The following is a 22,977-nucleotide window of genomic DNA, read 5'->3' as shown; positions in this document are numbered from 1 at the left end:
CTCTTGAGAATTGTTATGTTTATTGTCCCCCCCAACATTTTGATGAAATTTTCGCCCCTGCATGACAGCTAACGTATTATGGTGTACTTAACACTGGATTTCTCTAACGTGCATTTGTACCATGCATGGAATTGAGTGTAAATGCATAGAGTAAAGAAGTTAAAATACAAAGTCTGCCATACAGACTTGGTACTGTAATGTTGTTGTGCATTGACACAAAAGTGTTTAAATAATAAAAAGTTCAAAGTTATTTGACCTGTGTTATGGTCTGTCTTTAATTTAATTAGACTTAAGTAATTAATCTGTCTATATAGATATCCTAATAGGCCTATTTGTGTTCAGTAAACCAACAATATTTAGTTCTGTGATTTGTTAGGTAAACATGAGTATTTATGTTGTGACAACTTGCGATGTTAATGTAATATTTTAAGTTGGGTGGACTTCGGTCCCTGATTGTCGAGTTTACTCAAAAAAGCGCTTGCGATAAGTTGCCTTATAATTTCAAGTTGAATCAACTTTTTTTTTTTACAGTGCAATGAAAAATGCACTAGATATTTTTTTAGGAAGCTTACTGGATCCCAAAGTTTAGATTCTATAAAAACCAAAAGAACAAAGTAATAACAGGAACACACAATATAGTATCTCATGTCTTCTCCTTTTATAAGAACTTATATAGCTCCAAAAATAGGAAAAATGATGAAATTGTTGACTTCCTTTCTGAAATTGATAGTAACATTCAAGGAGATTTGAGAATTGATGGCATAAACTTATGTGTAGATGATTTGACCAAAGCAGTTAGAAGTATGAGTAACAATAAATGCCCAGGAGCGGATGGGTTACCAAAAGAATTTTATATAACCTTTTGGGAAGAGTTAAAAGAACCTTTGTTGAGGATGTTTATGGAAAGCCACATAGGACAACTTCCATCTTCTTTAAGAGAAGGAGTTATCTCCTTGCTGTTCAAGAAAGGCGATAAACAGGAGCTGAAAAATTGGCGACCTGTGACCTTGTTAGGAGTAGATGTAAAAATCTTGTCCAAGGCGCTCTTTTTTAAACTCCAGCCTGATATGCCAAAATTTATCAGCAATGACCAAACATGCGGGATTAAAGGGAGATCTATACAAGATAATCTAGCATTAGCAAGAGACATATACCTGTACGCACAAGAACGTAAACTATCTCTGGCAATTTTGGGCCTTGACCTCGAAAAGGCCTTTGATAGCATAGACCATCATTATTTACATACATTGCTGAAGCGTTTGGGCTTTGGCTCAACCATTTGTGCATGGATCAGCCTACTGTATGCAGGCTGCCAAAGTAGAGTTTTGGTGAATGGGCATTTGTCAGAGCCATTCGATGTTTGTTCGGGTGTGCGACAGGGTTGTAGCTTGTCTCCATTGTTGTTTGTTTTAGCAATTGAGCCATTGGCCTGTGCTCTTAGACGGAACCCTAGGATTAGGGGTTTTCCAATTCCAGGTGGTTCAGGTAGAGTGGCCAAAGTTTCTCTTTATATGGACGATTTAACACTTTTCCTCACGGATAATAATTCCATAAAAGAAACGCTGGAAACTTGTGAGAGGTTCGCTCTGGCTACGGGGGCTAAAATTAATAAATCCAAGACAGAGGTTCTGTACTCAGGTTGGAAAGAGCCAAAATTAAATTTGGGCTTTGAAAAACAGGTAAAATCCATTAAAATTCTGGGCCTTTTTGTGGGGAAAGACATGGATAAAATAAATTGGGATCATAGACTTGATAAGATAAAGTGGAAACTGAAGCAATGGAAAGAGCAAGACCTTACTTTGAGAGGGAAAGTGCTGATAATTAACGCAGAGATTTTGGCCTCTCTTACTTTTCTAGCCTCAACTTTCCCGGCACCAATACAGTTCATAAGATCTATCAGGAAGGCCTTGTTTAGTTTTTTCTGGAGTTCACAGCATGAAAAAATTAGACGAGAGATACTGTATAAGCCATTAAGCAAAGGAGGGATGGCAGTCCCAGAGTTGGGGACCAAACTGGTTTCTATGTTCATTACACCCATTTTAAAAGCCTGTCTGAGAGAACCAAGACATCTTATGGCATTGTTTTGCCAGACTTTGGATAGGTCAACAGGTCGCTAATGCTTGGGGAATGAGACTCTCGCAAAATACTCCACATGCCGAATATAGACCTGAAATGTATGATAAGGTGCTATCCCTTTTGAGGAAAGTGACAACCCCTCACATCCCTATTGAGAAATTAAACAGAGTAACTATTCAAGAGAAGTTATATCCAAGATTAGAGAGAATTACCCCAGTAGGAAATCTCACTAAATCTGACTGTATTACAGTCTGGAAGAATGTAGATAATAGCTCCCTGTTTAATTCTCATAAAGATATTGCTTGGCAAGTGGTCCATCAATGCTTACCTACCCGTGTTTTTTTGGAAAAAAGAAACGTTTCAAGGAGCTCACAATGCTCTAAGTTTAGGTGTGAAGAAGACGAGTCTATTAGCCACTTGTTTTGTTTTTGCAAATATTCTAGAGAGGTCTGGTCCTTAGTACGAGAATGGATGGTAGAATTATACAGATTTCCAACTGAATCGGATATATTGTATGGAGAATTGAATAATGTGAACTCGGATGAATGGATAAGATGGTGGATAGTTATTAATGTCATTAAAGAAGGGTTATGGAAAGCAAGGAATATTTCTTGTTTCAAAGGTTATGATATACCTGCAGAAACAGTGATCTCTTCAAGTCTTGTCACAATCAGAGACTATGTATTAAAAGACAGGAAAACATTTTCCCTCACTGAAACTATTAAGAAATGGAAAGTTTCGATCAAATCCCCAATACTTTTCTACTTACAAGATGAAATTTCGAAGTCTTTTTGATGGATTTGAGAAATATGTATCATGTTGTATTGTGTATGATATGATTTATGTTGTATGGTGTGGGAAATTGAATTTTTTTTATCATAATTTGAAAGATTTAAAAGATTACAGCATATGATGAATGGATTCGGTGTATATGAATACTATGCGTATTCTATAGGACTCAAGTGAATCCTTTCTGAGCTGTTTTTTATATGAAAATTATAAAAATTATATCAACTCTTTCCCCGCCAGCGTTTTAAAAAAAAGTTGCCAGCCACCGCCAGGGTTTTTGACGATTTTCGCTAAATTTTAATGCCCCGCTGAATATTTTCTTCCATGAATATATGAAGATGATATATATAAAAATAAAGATCTGAGCCTCTGCTTTTAGGCAAAAAAAACGTTTTTATTTTATCTTCATTTGTAGGTTTTGTCAAAAACACAACATTTTGGACAAAAAACTGAGAAAAAGGTATTTTTATCAAACAAGTGCATTTAAAAGCAGAATACATTCAGATGTTGTTTCCTTCATATATAAAACTTTCCAAAATAAATTAAAAACATAAATAAATGTAAAATATATCAAATTTCCCAGGATGTAAGGGAAATGTAACTTTTGCAATAAAACTTCTGCCTCTGCCTCTCTGTGTTCTGCCTGTGAATAATGAATAATTGGAATTACAATAAAAAGGCCTAGACACACACACACACACACAAATACATATTACAATGTGGTAAATGTGCACAAAGAGAGAAATAATTTGACAATTACACCTTCATATTTAGACAGCCACAGATAAATGCCTGCACACACACATAAATATTATAGTGTCATAATACAAGTATTATACGATCTATCTGCGGCACGTCCATGGCTAGAACTTTCTGTGACAAGTTGACAACATGTGCATCTCTTTCACTGACTACTTCGTCCCGATCAGATTCAGAATTATCAAATAAAGAGTGATCGGACTCCGAGTCCATTAACCTCCAGTACTTCAGCCATATACCTCTGCATTGTCTGTCTGATACATTCTCACTACTCCACTGTTTGAGACGATTGCAATCTGTTTATCTGATCAAAGAGTTGCGCACTCATTCAGGACATGCGCGCGGGTCTTCCTTACCGTATACCACCTAAAACACGGATACCCGGAAAATTCCTGTTTGGCGGTGAAAGAGTTAAAAAAAATAAAATAAAAAAAAGGTTCACCCAGGGCGAGGCTCGGCCATTGCACTCCGGGTTGTGCTGACCCCTGCGAATTCCCCAAATGTGGGAATCTCGACAGCATAATTTATGGTAGTGGGGGACTGCGTTCGCGCTCTCCCCTGGACAACACTGGTTAAAAGGGCAGATTGTTAAAGCTCCACTTGAGGTTCTTTTGTTTTTTTTTCTCCACTTCTTCAATATCTAGAGGCAGTCCAGAGAGTTGAACTGCAGTGGTTGCTCGGGAGATACGAAACAGTCTAGGACCGGTCTGTGTAAGGAGGGTTTTCTTTTTTCTTCTTAATTCTTCAAATAATCTCCAATATTTGATGAACGATTTAGTTCATAGCAGTTGTCCTGGAGCCAAAGTTGTTCGGAATGAGGAGTTCTATCATGTGGTATGAAAACATTGTGCACATGTGAAACGTCACGTGATATACAGCCACCCATGTTGTGTTTTTTTCTGTTTACAGCACCACATTCCTCTTCACGTGACCACGGGCTGAGCCCGTACACAGGTGTACTGAGTTGGGTGCAATTGTCTCATTCCATTGGAGAACTATAGCCATTTAAGTAAAGCCCGCCTCGCCCACCCCCAACGTTTTGGCGTACCGTCGCCAACGTGGATGGAAATTCCGACTGTTTCCCGATCCCTGTTGGCAGTCAGACTCCAGAGAATCTTTCTGCACCGGTTTGGGTCAGATCGGGCAAAAAACCTAGGACTAGTGTGCAAAAGTAGGTTTTTCAGAAAATCCAAAATACCCGAAAATCTCGCCAGCGCGACCATCCAATCCGAGGCATGCATCTTGTTCAACTCGAGCCAAGGATTCCGGTGATGTAAGACACTTGGGTCTTCGACCGATGGTCGAGGAGTTACGAGCCATTTCGTACTTTTGATCGCTGCAGCGGCAGATCGGGGCGAGCCTTGGTGAGGTTGTAGTACCGGGCCGGTCCTACCATCCCTCAGAGTTTCAAGTCTCTACCACGGACGCCTTGGTCTGCCCGCTCACTTTTAGGGCGGAATGTTGATGATCCAAAATCCCAGGTTGCACTCCAGAGTGTCGTGCTGTGCACTCTGTTATGATCCATTTTCGGTGTCAACCAATCTGAGCTGAGCTTGTTTGCCGGCGACCTTAGACCCTCTTGCCGCGGCCCAGGTGGGCGTGGCCTTTGCCGGCTTCCCCGCCTCGGCGTCGCTGCGTCATCGCTTCTCGGCCTTATGGCTAAGATCAAGTATCTGGTCAGACGGTTGAGACTGCGATCGCCTCTTGGAGGTTCTTGGCTCGAGATCTTCTGGTATCCCGAGCCACACATCTCTTGAGAGGTAGATTGAACCAGCTGATTTTACTCCTGCTCAGTTTTAAGGTAAGACCTTTTTATCTATTTATTTTTTAATTGTCTATTTACTTATTTAATATTTATTGGGTTTTTAAAGTTTTAGGCTGTTGGTGCCTCCACCATGTCGGCAGCTCGTGCCGGTGTGCGGAGGCACCACAGCGTGCGGTTTTTATTTAAAGAGGTCGAGGGGAAGCTCCTGGGTATGTCCCACATGGACTTTTCCAGGAAGCTGATCCAAAAGACCTTACATTTTAAGCCCGAGGACTTGAATTGTTTGATGACTCTGCCCCTGAACAAAGGATTTGATGTTAGCTTTAAGGCTGCTTCCCTGCTAAATGATGTTTGGCAACGGTTTGAAACTGTTAAGGCCCAGTTCTCCATGTTCACTGTGGAGAAACTTTCTGATAACACTCTTAAAAGTTAGATTTAAAAGGGTAGATTTTGCACTGTTAGAAGTCAGCCTGTCAAAGTGCTAGATGAGGATGGCATTTGGAATTGCTCCTGGCGGATTCCCATTAAACAATGGGAAGACGCTGGGGGCTACCAGGGCCTGAAACATCTGCCTTCTATGATTGTGCTGGGAGAAAACAGAGGCTACATACTAGGGGTTTCATCAACTAGTCGACTAGTCGACTAATCGACTGTCACAACCACTAGTTGGCGCTGTTGGCCTTAGTTGACTAGTCGGAAACAAAATGATGACATATATATAGATATATTTTTTTGTTAACTATCCCTTTAAATACAAGCGGCAGTACTATATACTATAAGCACTATAAGGCGCACCTTCAATGACCTATTTTAGAACATTTTTCAAACGTTTGACTGGGTTTGCATTATGCATCCACTAGATGTGCTAAAGGGAATGCAGCGAGTGCGCGGCGTCGGAGGTGAGGCGTTTATTTAGTAAGCGTGAGCGCGCTGGGGCGGGCACGTAACTTACATTTGCAGCCTGCTGACAGCAGTGTCTGTTCGTGTGTGTGTTAGAGAGCGCTCGTGAGCGGGAGATATTTTATACGAGGTTGAACTGGCCGTGTGACAAAGCGGGCATAAGATGGACACGAGCGCGAGCAATTGATCCATATATAATGCGCTCCGGATTATAAAGCTTGAGAAAAGGCCGGATTGAGAAAATTAAAGGCTTTTAAGTGCGCTTTATAGTGCGGAAAATACGAGTACTACTCTCGCTTTTAGACCAGCACGCGACGTGTTTAATATAGACGCATATTAGCCTACACCAGATTTTCTCTCAAATGTTTGCTTTCACTTTCTATATGGGGAGGCTGCACTTTAGACATAGCCTATTCTGTTTATGTAAACATTGTGTGTATTTAACAGTATTAGCATAATAAGACTTGAAAGATAACTTAGTCCAGTATTCAGGCGCTGTTTGACAGGCTTCTAATGCCTGTGAGCGTCGGGGATATGCCGCGCGCTCAGGAAAGCGCACGTTAGAACAGCGCGTGAATTAAATGTTTAAGCGGCAAGGCTTATGCAAACAATAAACTTTTGTGAATTGCAGTGTCCCGTACCTATTCCTTAACGTGTGATGTGTAGGCTTCGACGCGTTGTACAGTTGAGAGGCGCCAGAACTGATAGAATGCACTGTAACACGATACTACTACTACCATATTTCTTCAAAAGCAGATCGTGGAGACATTTACTATTCGTGTTGTCGCACACCCCTAGAATAAACCATTTAACGACTAGTCGACCAGTCGTCGACTGTTATGCAAAACTAGTCGACTAGCAAAAATCAGTAGTTGTGAAACCCCTACTACATACACTATCAAGGAATGCCTAAACTGTGTAGAAAATGTGGAAGAGTTGGGCATCTCGCCGAAGCATGCCAAGAACTAGTATGTGGGAAGTGCAAAGAAATTGGTCACAGTTTTGAAAACTGTACCAATGGCAGGCAGTGCAATCTTTGTGGAGAATCATCCCATCTCTACAGAGACTGCCCTAAAAGTTTTGCCAACAAGCTTAAAATGGCCGCCCCGCAAGCACACCAAACAAAGGAACAAAGGGAGGAGGAGGCGATCCCTGAGGTTTTGGCGGGAATTGGAACTCTCCTGCCAGCCTCAGGGATTGGGGCAGAAGAAGGAATTGGGGCAGTCAAACATTCAAACAGCCACCACCACTGTGAAAGATAAGGAAGGAGATGAGATACAGGAAGAAACAGATTCTTCATTAGAAACGGTTCCGGACGTGGTTTTAGAAACCAGTGGGAGTGAAACTTGAGCTTTCACTCCCAAATGCTCAGGTGCAAAAAAGGCCTGCGGGATCTCCTCTGTTTGACACAGAGGAGAAAAAAGCTAGGGCTGTACATCGCTCGGATAGTTCCTTTTTGGACGATCTGGAGCGTGTGTGGCCCCTAGAATCCCCAAATGAGGTGTCCTTTTTGCACGTAAAGCTCATCATCAGAACGTCATCACCAAAAGAGCTGCAAGAGGTTTCCTCCGGAGGTGGTAAGCATTTCCCTCCCCGACCCCAGTCCATCTGGGAGGAGGGGAAGGCAATTGCCACAAGAAATCACATGATTTTAATGATTTTATTGTAGTCTTTTATTGTCTTCTGTTTCAAATGTCTCATACCTTTTTTACCTTACTGCTCATGACCCTCACAATCTCAAACATCAATGTAAGAAGTGTGAGGTCCACCATACGAGCACAGAGCATTTTATCCTTTTTAAATACTTGTAAATCAGATTTGTTTTTAATACAAGAGTGTGCTTTGCCCTTTTTAAATAGGTACACACAGATGGAGGAATTATGGCTCCCTGGTCCCTCCATATGGAGCGGATCAAACCAAAACAAAAACGACGGTGTTGCTATTTTAATAAAAAATCCCCATATCTTGGTGAAGGGCAGCACAGTGGTGAGGGAAGGGCGGGCTCTTTTAGCAAATCTGAATTTTTTTAGGTAGAGATTTAAATGTTCTTAATGTGTATGGTTTTACAGGTAAAAATGAAAGGTATAAGCTTTTAGAAGACTTGCAGTCCCACATGTTAGGTAGGGCGCCCCTAGTGGTGGCAGGGGATTTTAACTGTGTTTTATCAAAAAAAGATAGGAAGAGGGTAGGAGAGGATTTTAAAGTAGATAAGACAACAGTTTTATTGCAGGGCTTAGTGAGAGATTTTAAATTAGTGGACTGTTTTAAAAATGTGCATCAAAGAGAGGAGGGCTACACTTGGTTCAGTAGTGATGGCTCCAGAGCCTCTCGCATCGACTATATATTTACAAGAGACTGCCCGCCAACCGATGCTACTTTTCTTTTCTGACCACTTAATGCTGTCTTCCACCCTTTCACTGCCCACGGGTGTGACGGTAGGGGGAGGGCTGTGGAAGCTGAACTGCTCCCTCTTAGAAGATGAGGATGCAGTAAAGGAATATAGGGAGCAGTTCAGCCAATGGCAGACCCTCCAAGACTTTTACGATACCATTACGCACAGTGGTGGGAGATGTGAAAGGACCGGACAAGACAGTTTTTTTAGGAAAGTAGGAAGGGACAAGAAGAATAGGGAAAAAAGATACATGATGGGGCTGCAAAAAAGACTACAAAGATATTTTAATCTTTTTAATAATGGTTTTGATTTTAACGACGAAATGAAAGAGGTCAAAAAAGAAATGTCAGTTTTATCCAGTTATCAAAGTAAAGGGTTTATTTTAAGAAGTAAAGAGAGATAGAAGAAGGTGAAAAATGTACTAGGTATTTTTTTTAAAGATATTAACAAGGGGAGGGGCTATAACTAGTGTAAAAGTAGAAGGGAGGGACGTAAAAACAACAGATGAAATTTTAAAAGGGGTTGAGTATTTTTACCAAGAGTTATATAGTCCAAATGAGCTTTTAATACAAGATTTTACCATTTTAGAAACTCAAAAAGCACTGAAAGGTTTTAAGAGGGGTAAATCCCCAGGGGCAGATGGACTCCCCATGGAGTTTTATCTTACCTTTTGGGACATTTTAGCTCACGAATTACTGACTGTTTTTAAGGACTTTGAGACCCTTGACAGAGTTTTAGAATAGGGATAGTTTATTTACTTTACAAAAAAGGTGACCGGACTGACTTAAGAAATTGGAGACCTATTACTCTTTTAAATTTTGATTGCAAACTTTTTAGTAAAATTTTAGCTACACGTATGTCGACCGTTTTAGAGGACGTAATCCACCCGGATCAAGCTTGCGCTGTGCCCAGAAGAAAGATAACAGACAGCCTAGTTCTGATTAGAGATGCCATCTGTTATGCGAGAGACAGAAACATCCGGCTTGTAGCCCTAAATTTAGATTTCGAAAAAGCCTTTGATCGGGTCTTGCACCAGTACCTCTTTCAGGTACTGCAAAAAATGGGCTTTCCAGAGAGGTTTATAGCTTGGGTGGGGCTGCTGTATGAGGGCTTAAGCAGCAAATTTCTTGTAAATGGGCATCTTTCCAAAGCTGTAAATATCCACAGCGGTGTCCGTCGGGGGTTTCCTTTATCTCCCCTTCTGTATGTGGCTTGTATTGAGCCACTGGCACAGATCTTGAGAAGGGATAAATGGATTAAAGGACTAGACATCCCAGGAACTGGTGGACTGACGGCGACCTGTGTTTTATATATGGATGACGTGACCCTCTTAGTGACTGACCTTTTATCAGTACGAAGAGCAATGGACTTGACTGACTGGTACGGTCGGGTCTCGGGCGCCAAGCTCAACAGGGTCTTCTTTCCCCGCTGATTCTGCCAAACCTGTTCCCTTGGCTGTGGTTTCGCTAGATAGCAGGTAGGGACAGTGGGAATCTCGTTCATCCATCCACTAATTAGATGACGAGGCATTTGGCTACCAATTCCGACGTCCCCCAATTCATGTCAGATATCGTCACCTGGTACGATACCCGGGGGGCCGACTTTCCGGGTTTTGAGGTCCTCCATACTATTGCATCCGGAGATGCGGCATTTAAAAATGGCAGACTATAACTAAATAGTCATGACCGGGGGATACTTACGTCACCGTCTAGCAGCGCATGAACAAGGAACCGCACCAATTCGTCCTTTGAAGCCATTTTTCAGACTACATTCCGGGTCGCGGCATGTGGATTATATCATTTCGAGATTTGAGCCCCACCGTCCTACTTCCAGTATAGATCCGGCCTCCTCGCACCTAATTGCACCTGCTCCGATCCTTGTTCGCATCTGTAACGACAAAGCAGAAGAGCAGAAAAATGGACCCTGAGGAGCTGAATCGGCCCTCACTTACCTTCCCTCCTGCTCCATAACCGTCCTGAACTTATCACACGAGGGGTAACTCCACTGTTCCATACACCGCCCCAGATCAGTAGGGTGCCAGCTGCCCAGCCCCGGCATACCCTACCTCTGTCCCTAGCGCTTTTTGGCCCGGGAAGGATGACACCAGAGAAGGACTTCCGTCTGTGGCCCAGAATGCGGTAGCAGGACACTTCCAGCCACCACTGTTTCCTCGTCCCTCTGCCGCAGGAGAACCCCCGCAGAGGGAGAGCCCAGCTAATGGCTTTCCGCCCCTACCCCGCACACCGTCCACAGAAAGCTCCACAGCTGTTTCCAGAGGTCCATCTTTCGGGTTTCGGGGGATATCATGACCGGCAGACCGTCCCAACCCCGGCGCAGGATAGCTAAACCCCCGCGCCAGGAGTCGGCGTCACTCCGGCGATATCTCCCTTGTTCTGGGGATTTCCACTAGTTATCTACTTCCTGGTGGTTCCTTTCCCGGCACCCCTTGTCTGCTCAGGCCAACCAACACAAACGACTGGCTTGTCCGCCCTTACTTGTCCCCTGGATGGGGCCGTACACCATAGTCAACTGACGTTTGGAAGGGCGTCTTCCCTACTAGTCAGCTTATCCATGGGCACCGCCGCACCCGCCGGGCCCGACCGGACTCATTGCCCCAAGGTCTACCATGCCGAGGAGTGGACACCACTGCTGTGCAGCCACATCAAGGTAGTTCGAGACAACAAGGAACGGAGCCGAGTTGACGCCGGGAGGACTGATTGAGTCCACCCCAGCTTCCCGACAGCATATTTAGGCTCTCAGGGACAGTTGAAAAGCCCTCAACAAATCCAACGAGTAGAGAAGGGTTCTCCGACTCATCAATCTGCTGAAGGACTTAACCCTTGCCCAGCTGAGTCTGATTGCCGTCAACGTTCTGTAGTTTCTGGAGGGCCATAGGCCCCTTGCCCCTAAGGGAAACCCCACGACCTCCACCTCGCCAACACCCAACTCTCGCCCGATTACCTCGCTGTGGGGACCGTAGTAGTCAAGCTTCTCCTGCGCAGCCCTGGTGAGGGAGTTAGGAGCATACTCGTAACGCACCGTTAGATCAATGGCCAAGACTTTAGAATCACGGATGAGCACCAGGTCAAGTCGTCGCAGCTCCCCCTGGAGGGTTCTGAACCCCCATTCCCGGTGGACTTCCCATCCATGAAGCTCAGCCTCAGCTCCGAGGAGACGGCACAGTTTCGAGTGCCGAGCAATCCTGGCTTCCTGCATAGCCGGGCATTGCCCTAAGATGTGCGAACAGGAATCCAACCTATATGAGCAGCGCCTGCAGGCCGCCCCCGCCTTGGCCCTGCCTCTATGTAGAAACTCTTGAGTGGGGTAAACGCATGCTCGAACTTGAAGGGCTGCTATATATGATCTCTGGGTAAACCTGATGGGATTACCCAGCCACCCATTGCTGGCACCAGAGTTATGAAAGCCCAGTATCCCCACTCCTTGAGTTGGAAGGCCTGCCCATCTAAGGAATTCGTCCTTTCTCCAGTCACCCGGGACTGGGCACACCCGGTGGTGGCTAGTCAACGAGTCGGTGGTGTCTCCTCTTTCGTTCGAATCCTCCACACCCAGAGGTGGGAGGGAATCCTCCTTTCCACCGGCTCTCCGCCACGCCCCCTTAAACTTGGTTCTCGTACGAGAGTTATCCATCATGATCCGAACCAACTCGTCTTGAGAGTGATAGAGGCTGTAAAGCCTCTTCACCTGAATTGATGGGATTTTTCGAGAGAGCTTGCAGAATCCGGGGTATAACGTACTGATTTAGGAGGACCACCCTTTGCGAGGGTTTAAGTAGTGACGAATACTACTGCAAGCTGGCTCCGCTCTTCTTTGCAGTGGCGGATGAGGCCTTGCAGCACCTCAATATTCTCCGCGCACCCGGGGCTGGGGCTAAACCCCCTTTGTCTAGGGTGGATTGGGCATGCTTGTTGAGCTCGCTTATTAACCACCCTGGTGAAAAGCCTCAAGATCATAACCCGATGGTGATCGGTCTCCAGCTACCAATCTCCATCACCGCTCCCAGGTCTGAGGTCTTAGGTATTAGCACCGTACAACTTTTCTTCAGACTAGTTAGTAGGGATGAGCGAGTACAGCATTATCTGTATCTGTATCTGTATCTGTTAACCATATGAATTATCTGTATCTGTACTCGGACTGGGCGGGGCCTAAACCCGGAAGTGGGCCGGGTAGTCTTGAAATGGGCGGGGCTTTAACCGGTATGTTATTTTAAGCATGCAATTGATATGGGTTGATCTGAAATTGCTATATTTATTGCTGATAAGAAATAAAACTATTTACATGACAGCATCAGCATTGAGCTTCAGATCAAGTTTTGCAACAATGAATACAACACATGTGGCTGCAATTATGAAGTAAAATGTAATGAACAAGAGTTTTCATCTCAACTACGGCTGGGTGATATGGACCAAAAGTCATATCCCGATATATATTTAGGCTGAATTTCGATATACAAAATATATCCCAATATTTTTTCTGCAAAGTGAGAGCAAATGTTCAGTCAAAGCCAAATATGACATGTCACAAGTAGTTTTATTGAAACTTGAACATTTGCTAAATCAAATGAATAAATAATAAACAGGTTTCTTCACCTTAGGGCTGCATGATTAGCTATGACAAAAATCTTAATTGCAGATTATTCCCTTGGAATTGTAATTGTGATTTATTAATTGGTTTATTTATTTTGTTAATACAACGTTGGTATGAGCCATTACAGTCATTTAAAAAAATATAAAAAATAACACAAAGAAAAATATGGGTATTAAGGGGTTAATATAGAAACGACAGTTACCATAGTGAATAGTGAATACACAATACTAACAAGAACTGTTTATGAAACATGGAAACTGCTCCTGGTGAATAGAATGAAAATCATAACTGCATTGCTTTTATTTCGTGTAATTTACAACGTAACGGTGTTGCATGCTCGTATAGTTTCTTTTGCACTTTATATACAGTGAGGCGGTCCAGCGCGCGCCGCCGCATTTGCGCGTGCAATTGAGTGTGCGCTACGACTAACGTTACAGTATAACGGCTGACAGGACAGAAAGTCCGTTTTGCTGAGGTGAAAGACTTTATTTCATAACATAACATGCTTTAATCAAGCACGCAAAGTGGAAAAGGAGTGGCTGGGGGGGAGCAGTGCAGAGAGCTCGGGTTCAGCACTCAGCAGCTTGCTTGGACCAAGGATCACAGCGCAAACCTGAACTAAGCCTATATCGATATGCAATATGTTCTAATTACATATCACATTTAAAAATATATATATTCTTTATATTGATATATCGCTCAGCCTTAATCTCAACATAACTTTTTTTTTTTTTTTTTATCCGAGCACAGATATTGACTCGTATTACTCGTATAATATTCGTACTTGACAAAAGTGCTTTATCCGTACCGGATACTCGTTTCAGCCGAGTATTCGGCTCAACTCTACTAGTTAGTATGACACCTGTGAACCACCACATGTTGAACAGACGAGTGAGGGTCTCACACCTAGGGTCCCAATTGAGAATTTCCCGTTTCCCGATCCTGTCTGGGCCTGGTGCGGATGCGTTCTAAACCTGCTGTAGGCTTTGTCGGATCTCGCCTTGAGAGATGCTTCCCACTAGGTGAGTATTATCAGCACTCAACCTAGCGTCAAATCGACCGAGCCCGCCAAAGGGAGTTGGTGAGTCCCATTTGGCCCGAAACGTATTATAAACCGTCTCGACTGGAATTGGACAGATCCCCACCTTGCCACCGTCCGATATTGATTTTACTAGGCGGGCTCGGTCCTTTTTGAAGAGGGACTGACAGGTGTGAAATGCGCGACGTTTGGCGAGTAGTTTCTGTCGGCGCTTCCTGACTGCCGTTGACGCTGGTATCGCCCCTCCGTGCCGCTTTGTGGGAATCACTCTCACTCTGGGGCGACAACCCCGGAGCATCCTTTGCGTTGCCGCTTCGACCAGCTCGGGTTACTGGTCGCTGCCTTCCAGCCAAGCTCTTAATACGTGGATGTCTTCCGTGCCATCGCCTTCCACCTCGCTCACAATTTTGCGGGCCACCTCTTTCAGCAGATGAAGGAGGCCTCCCTCTGGCAAGTTGTGCTGTGTAGGAAGGACCGATGAACTCGCAACAGGCTCGAACGGTGCTCCACTGCTCGTTGCAGGATCCGTTGATCCCACTTGAGCTGCCCCGGGAGGGGCTACTTCTTCATAGTCCCTCCAGGTAGTCTGGGCTCCTGCCTCCTCTTCCGTCTGGTTTCTACCAGAACCTTCCCTCTTTCTCGCTTCCTTGATCCTTTTCCTATTGCGAATATCTGGGTAGACGTGCAGTTCGTGTATACTCAGCGCTCTCCTGGTTCCAAAACTAGCTGTACATCCCGCTTTAAAGGAACACTCCGACTTTTTGGGACTTTAGCCTATTCACCTTACCCCCCAGAGTTAGATAAGTCCATACATACCTTTTTCATCTCCGTGCGTGCTATAAGTCTGTTTGACGCACCCACCGCTAGCCTAGCTTAGCACAAAGACTGGATGTGAATGGTTGCAGCTTTCATACTGATCCAAATGAGTGGCAAAATAACGCAAACGTTTTCCTATTTACATGTTGTGGTTTGTATAGTCACAGAGTGTGCAAATACCAAGGCCATATGAGACACAGACATCTTTTGACCGTATAAATACTATATTTTCTGAAGGGGAAGCACTGCTACTTGGGCAGAGTGATAACAATCACCTGAGACGCACCGTGACGAGGAGCAGAGAGTTCGCTTCGCTCAGCGTTGGAATAAAGAGTCAGCAATTACTAACGTTAGATAGAAAAGCATAGTTTATCATGGGTGTTTGCTTTATTGTATGAGCTGTGACAATAAACAGGGGAGACCAGGTAATACAGTACCATGTTTCATTGATTTCCAACCAAAAACGCACCCAGATTTATAAATATCACATGAATAAATAATAATTATTACAGGAATCAATATATTTTAAATGCAATTTATTAGCTGAACCAAATGTATTCAACAGTAGCCTATATAATATACAGTATTGCATTACTATAGGATAGAATAAGGGGAAAGTAATAGCACAAATTGTTTTTTAACAATGAACTCACAGCCTATCGTACCCTTTTGCACGCTCAAGTTCGTTATTTCCATGGTTATTTCAAATTTAGGCTAGGCGCGCAGCGCGCAGGGTGCAAGTTCAACGCGGTGAACGCGCTCGTTTTTTTTTCCCAAGCGCGTCCGCACCGCATCAAGATAAAAACATATTCATACCCTAATCATATAATAGTCTCACTAACGTTACATTAGATCTGGCTAAAGGCACTGTTACAGTACACTGTAAAAAATAAAATCATAAAAAAAGGGTCAAATAACTGGCAGCAAAGGGTGCCAAACAAATACCGTAAAAATAAAGTAAAATATCGTAATTTAAATTAAGTTGTTTTACAGAAAGTCAAGTCAAGTCAAGTCACATTTATTTATATAGCGCTTTTCACAATACAAAACACTGTTATTTTACAGCTATTATCTGGATTATTAGAAAAACACTGTTATTTTACAGCTATTATCTGGATTATTACGATCAAACACTCTAACTGTAAAAACAATGCATTATTATCATCAAATACCTTCATAGCAAAAAACAGTCAATGACTGTCAGCAATGGCTGCCATACAAAAAACATAAAATGAATGTAAAATAGCCTAATTTAAATAAATGCAAAAGTAGAAATCTTCAGTAAGCTCTTTAACAGAACAGTTATTTAACAATTATTTCACATATTTCCTGAATGTTTTATTAAGAAACATGTAGGTGATGTATGATTTACTGTCACTATACATCACTGCATCAGCAACTACACAGTTACTGTCAGTGAAATAAAGGAACATGCAGCATTTCATCAGTTTTATTCTGCTCATCCTGAACTGAAGCACAGGCTCTACTCTTCAACACAATGGTGACCCACAAAACACACCATACAGAAACAATCCAGACTTTATTTATTGCATACTAACATTCTTACTGAGACAGATGTTTAGAAGTTGATTTTTTTATGTAAAATAATAAAGGTTGATGTCACCAAGATGGAGATCAGTGTTTGCTTTAGTGGGGCTCTTGACCCTTTGCTTTTAACATTGCTATTTCTCTGGCTGCTTTAACTGAGTGTCATAATTGATACATATTTGTTATGGTAGGAGTCCAAGAGAATCTCAGTTCAGAAGATCTGATCACTTATTAATGGTAATGTTTTTCATGTAATTGAATGCTTGGTGATATCACCTGATTTTTAATGCACTATGGCTCAGCTTGTCAGCTAACTACAGCTCTTCGTCACAGCAAAAACTCAGTCAGTGTTAATTTAACACTCCTGGGATACAGGAGTATACACTCAAGAGTGTTAAAGTTAATGAGATAATTAAGTGATTAATTGAGTGATGATTGAGCATCATTGAAGACACCTAAAGCAGAATCACAAGGAGAAAATCTAAAATTGTAAGCCACCGTTATGGAGATGATTGTTTGCTTTAGTTGGGCTCTTGACCCTTATTTTATAAACTTTATATTTTAATTGGCTGTACCTGCCAGATGAACAAAGAAAAAAATATTATCTAATAATTTTTGTTATATTATGACAATCATTATTTGAACTTAATGTTTGTGACTTATGTTGTTGGTTACATTATAACTGTGATTCTGTATAAATACCCAGAATTTGAGATATAATATAATGGATTTCTTAAACGTTGTACAAAAAAGAAAGTCTGTCTTTTAGGCACACACATATATCAAGATTCAGTCAATGCTTCTCAACAACGGTGACGAGTAGAATATTCAATTAGGAAAAGTAAATTACATAGACAATTCAGATCATAATTTATTCATACCGCAATGCATGATGGGAGCCATGAATGAGTTGTGATTGGTGGCAACAAGGATTATTATTGTCACCACGGTTGAGATACACAGGCTGATTATTGATGTCTGCGTTTCTAAATAAAGATAAAGGGATTTGATCAGAACAATTTTTATTACATGTTTTGGATTATAAGAAAAATACAGATTATCATATGCTGCAGAACCACTAAACTGTTGCTAACAAGTTAAACCGAATCATCTGAATAGGTTTCATTTAGATCCCAGTATGATTATGTCAAAACATAACCAACTCTGTCAGATCCCACTTTTCTTTGTTCACTTGACTGTTAGAAATCAATAACAGCAGACAAACAAAATTTAAAGTGAAAGTATAAGTGCCGAGAGCCCAACTAAAGCAAACACTGATCGCCATAACGGTGGCTTACAATTTGTGATTTTCTCCTTCAGTGATTCTGCTTGTTATCACCAGGTGTCTTCAATAATGCTCAATCATCACTAAATGAATCACTTAATTAATATTGTTTCAATATAACAAGGTTCATGGGGAAAAATACGACAATCCTAGATTTAATCTAAAGCTTAAGTACACCTATTTATAATGTAATCACAACAGATACACTCGGGTATTTCTCTGTCATATCAGTGAATCAGGTCACCATATGATGACTATAACATCACCAATAACTGACCAATATCAGCTGATATTTTCTCCCGCTTTCAATGCTAGAACAAATGTATGTTAAAAAAAATAATTAAAGCAGCCAGAGTAAAACTAATAGCATATAATAAAGGTCAAGAGCTCAACTAAAGCAAACACTGATCTCAATCGTGGTGATGTCAAGTTTTTATTTAAATTAACATATTTTTACTGTAATTTTATGGTTTTTGTTTGGCACCCTGTGCTGCCAGTCAATTGACCCTTTTTTGACGATTTTTTTACAATGACGGTATTTGATCATAATAATTCAGGAAATACCTTTAAATAACAGTGTTTTTTCAGTTTATTTAAATTTTTAAATTTTACTTTAATTTTATGGTTTTTGTTTGGCAGCCTTTGTTGCCAGTCATTTGACCATTTTTTATGATTTTTTTTTACAATGAAGGTATTTGATCATAATAATGCAAGAAATACCTGTAAATAACAGTGTTTTTCAGTTTATTTAATTTATGATGTTTTCCTTTAATGTTACAGTTTTTTGAGCTACAGTCATGTAATCATTTAACTGTTTTGTTACCATTTAATTACAGATTCTATTTGTACTTTTACATAAATGTTGATGTAATTTAAGAAAACAGAAAAATGCTGTATGAAAAATACAATCAATTTCTGTAAAAAAATGTGAATGACTGGAATTTTTTCTTTAATGTAACAATACCTAAAATATCAGCTGCATTTTTATTTTCCGGATATTATTTGTAATTTTACAGTGTTTTGAGTAAAATTTAAAATGAAAGAAAATGGTCGTCAAAAATCACAGTTATTTTCTGTGAAATTAGGATTTTTTTTTACAGTGTAGGTCATCTAAAAACATAACGGAACACTTACCTCAGCCGCAGGTGATCCACTTGTCCTGTCTGTGCTATCGATGGGATGGCCGTATCCTTCAGCACATTATGGTCCGTGTGGCAAATTCCATTTTTTCAAAATAGTCGTCCTCATTGAAATGTACCGAGCAAACATAATGTCCCTTGATAATCTTAGGTGTGTTTGGATAAATATCCAGAGTAAGTTAGCCATTTCTTCATCCAGTCAGCGTTTTTAGTTGGAATTCTGTGAAACATGGTATTACCTCCCCTGTTTACAGTCGCAGCTATTTACAATAGAGCGAAAACCCATGACTGTAATTAACTACGCTTTTACTATTTATAAATTGCTGACTCTATTACCCAAACACCGAGCGAACTCTCCGCTCCTCACCACGGCGTGTCTCCGGTGATGCGGTTATTACGCCGTCAAAGTAGCAGTGCTTCGCCTTCAGAGAATAGTTCCCAGGTTTTATACAGTTAAAAGATGTCTGTGTCTCATTTGACTTTGTTATTTGTACATCATGTGACTATACAAATCACAACATGTAAATAGGAAAACGTTTGCGTTATTTTGCCACTCATTTGGATCAGTATGAAAGCTGCAACCAGTCACATCGAGTCTTTGTGCTAAGCTAGGCTAGCGGTGGGTGCGTCAAACAGACTTATAGCACGCACGGAGATGAAAAAGGTATGTATGGACTTATCTAACTCTGGGGGGTAAGGTGAATAGACTAAAGTCCCAAAAAGTCGGAGTGTTCCTTTAATAAGCTTATTTACACTCATATCTACATCATATCGTCCATTTGAAAGCAGGTGAAGGTGATTTACTGCTAATCAAGGAAACGGCTTTACTGATTAGATGCGCATAACAATATTGTGCGATATATCGCCCAGCCAGTTCAGAGGTGATCTCTCTCTATATATATACTGCTATAATCCATAAGATAAACTTAATTCAGAAATTTGCATCTGTATGAGTTCAATGATTCAGGTCAAATCATTGTGATATAATGATTATGTTAAAACACAACCAACATCCACAGATCACATTTTCTAGTTGATTATCTGGCTGTTATAGCTCAGACAAAATCAAAAGTAAATAATGTGGGGGTCAAGAGCCAAACTAAAACAAATACTCATCTCCATAATGGTGACCTTAAATTCCGTTTTTCTCCTTCAGTGATTCATTAACTTTAACACTGCTTCAGTGTTCATTAAACACTCAGCTCAGAGTTTGATTGGATGGCTTAAAATGACTTCCATGATGTTGAAGTTACATGAACAAATTATGTTTGTTTAACAAAACAAAGTTATGTGCAACCGGTGGAACCTGTTTACATGAAAAAGTTAAGTAAAGCCAACACATCATTTTTTTGAGTGTGGCCTATAACCAAAGTGGATTGAAAAATAAATATTTTTAAAATATTTAAGGTTTAAACTAGTTAACCCTTATGTGGTGTTCAAAACCCTATAACACTTGTGGTGTTCCCGGTCAAAAATGACCGGCCCATAAAAAATAGCTTATAAATCACTCATTATACCATATTTTCACCCAATCTTGGATTCAATCTTTTTGTCAACTTGTTGTCTTTCAATTAGGACTGGTTTTATATTTTGATTTGCATCTGAATAATCGTGGGCCTCATTTATCTGAGAGTAGGTATTTCATTTTTTGAGTGTTTTTTTTTTAAATTTTTGAATAATTTTGGAAATATTAAATAAAATCTGGAGAAAATTGGTATTGTTGATCACACTAGTCAACTTAAAATTTTCACCAGAAATTTTGTTTTGAAACTTTTGTTTTGTAAAAAATATGGCACATAGTCACACTTGTGGTGTTCCCAGTCAAAAATGACCGGTCTATACAAAATAGCTTATAAATCACTCATTATATCATATTTTCACCCAATCTTGGAATCAATCTTTTTGTCAACTTGTTCTCTTTCAATTAGGACTGGTTTTATATTTCTGGTTGCATCTGATTAACCGTGGGCCTCGTTTGTCTGAGAGTAGGCATCTCATTTTTTGAGTAAAAAATAAATAATTTATGAGTAAATTTGCAAATATGAATTTTTTTTTAAAAATAGCTACTGTTCATCACACTAGTCTACTCTAATGTTTCACCAGGAATTTTGTTTTGAAACTTTTTTTTTGTAAAAAATATGGAACATAGTCACACTTGTGGTGTTCCCGGTCAAAAATGACCGGCCTTTAAAAAATAGCTTATAAATCACTCATTATACCATATTTTCACCCAATCTTGGATTCAATCTTTTTGTCAACTTGTTCTCTTTCAATTAGGACTGGTTTTATATTTCTGTTTGCATTTGCATTTCTGATTAATCGTGGGTCTCATTTATCTGAGAGTAGGCATGGTCAAAAATTGTCACAATGGGCGACCATTGAAAGTGAATGGGAGAGACTGAAAATAACAGAACAATTTAGCTTTCAGGAGCATGTTCATCATTTTCATGTACACATATGAGCATGTGGAAAAGAATGTGTGTAATACTCAAAGTTTCTGTGTTTTAACGAGTGTGTGTCTGGGTTGTGTGTGTATAAATGTATCGATACATGCACAGGTCCAAGGGCTCGATGTTTGCAAGCACACATGCTCATATGTGTACATGAAAATAATGAACATGCTCCTGAAAACTAAATTGTTCTGTTATTTTCAGTCTCTCCCATTCACTTTCAATGGTCGCCCTTTGTGACCATTTTTTACCATGCCTACTCTCAGATAAATGAGGCCCACGATTAATCAGATGCAAACAGAAATGTAAAACCAGTCCTAATTGAAAGAGAACAAGCTGACAAAAAGATTGAATCCAAGATTGGGTGAAAATATGGTATAATGAGTGATTTATAAGCTATTTTTTATAGGCCGATCATTTTTGACCGGGGACACCACAAGTGTAACAAGGTAACAGAACTCCCACAAAAAAATACGAAAATGTTCAAAAAACAAATGAGATATAGTTATACCACTTGGGAACAAAGTCACTAAGTTTCAGTCCAAACCCAGACAACAAATTAGATCGTGCCGACGTTGGGGCGCGCGTGGCTGCCCGACATAAAGTGCCTCAGTAAGATGTCTTATGGTAGCTAATCGGCAAGACATTGGGAAGACGGTGGTTTTAGAACGATCGCCAAACGCGAGCCAACGTAAACCCGACATGATCGCCGACCGTGAGCCAACGTATACCCGATATAATTATTATGACCTATTCAGCGCGATCCCACTAGAGCAGGGAAAACATTCAGACGCCTGCCTCGCTCCCTTTGACTTAATACCGGAACAGCTGATTTTCGTCTGCATCGCTGGAAAGGGCACAGCATGCTTGAAAATCAGCTGTTCCGGTGTTAAGTCAAAGGTAACGAGGCTTCTGAATGTTTTTCGCCGCTCTAGTAGGATCCCACCGTTATGTCTAATTATTGATTTGTTTAGGCTGCTGTCAGATTGTTCCAAGGACACAGGTTGCCTATTGTCTATCAACAATCAATAACAATATGATTTGTTAATCGTAACATTTCTTCCCTAACAATTTTGACAATTGCAATTAAATTGAAATGAAATTGAAGTGAAAGTTAAATTGAAAGTTAGTGATTGTGTAGGGTGTAGCCTATTTCAAACACAGTCTGACTACCTGGGAAATGTCAGTCTAACATAAAAAATGAATGGATCAGTGATATTAAAATTAAGTTTGATGGTCATGCAAATTAAGCTAGGAGTTTTCCAGGATAAATAATAAAAAGGAGAGCACCGGAAGATGACCTTGAACATTTATTTTTTACTTTTGTTTTTGCAAAAGCAGTATCATTTATTTTAACACTCATCAAATCACACATAGAAAAGTACAACAACAACAAAAAGAAATTCCCTCCAAA

At 40.8% G+C, this 22,977-nt stretch overlaps 1 pseudogene; it reads left to right on the top strand.

The window, feature by feature from the left end:
* The first annotated feature begins 4,009 nt into the window (after window positions 1–4,009).
* LOC120491921 (U1 spliceosomal RNA) lies at window positions 4,010–4,185 on the top strand (annotated as a pseudogene).
* The last annotated feature ends 18,792 nt before the right edge of the window (window positions 4,186–22,977 follow it).

This window comes from Pimephales promelas, chromosome 2 (assembly GCF_988280905.1).
Source record: "Pimephales promelas chromosome 2, fPimPro1.hap1.1, whole genome shotgun sequence".
Lineage (NCBI taxonomy): Eukaryota > Metazoa > Chordata > Actinopteri > Cypriniformes > Leuciscidae > Pimephales > Pimephales promelas.
This window is presented reverse-complemented; position numbering and strand designations above follow the sequence as displayed.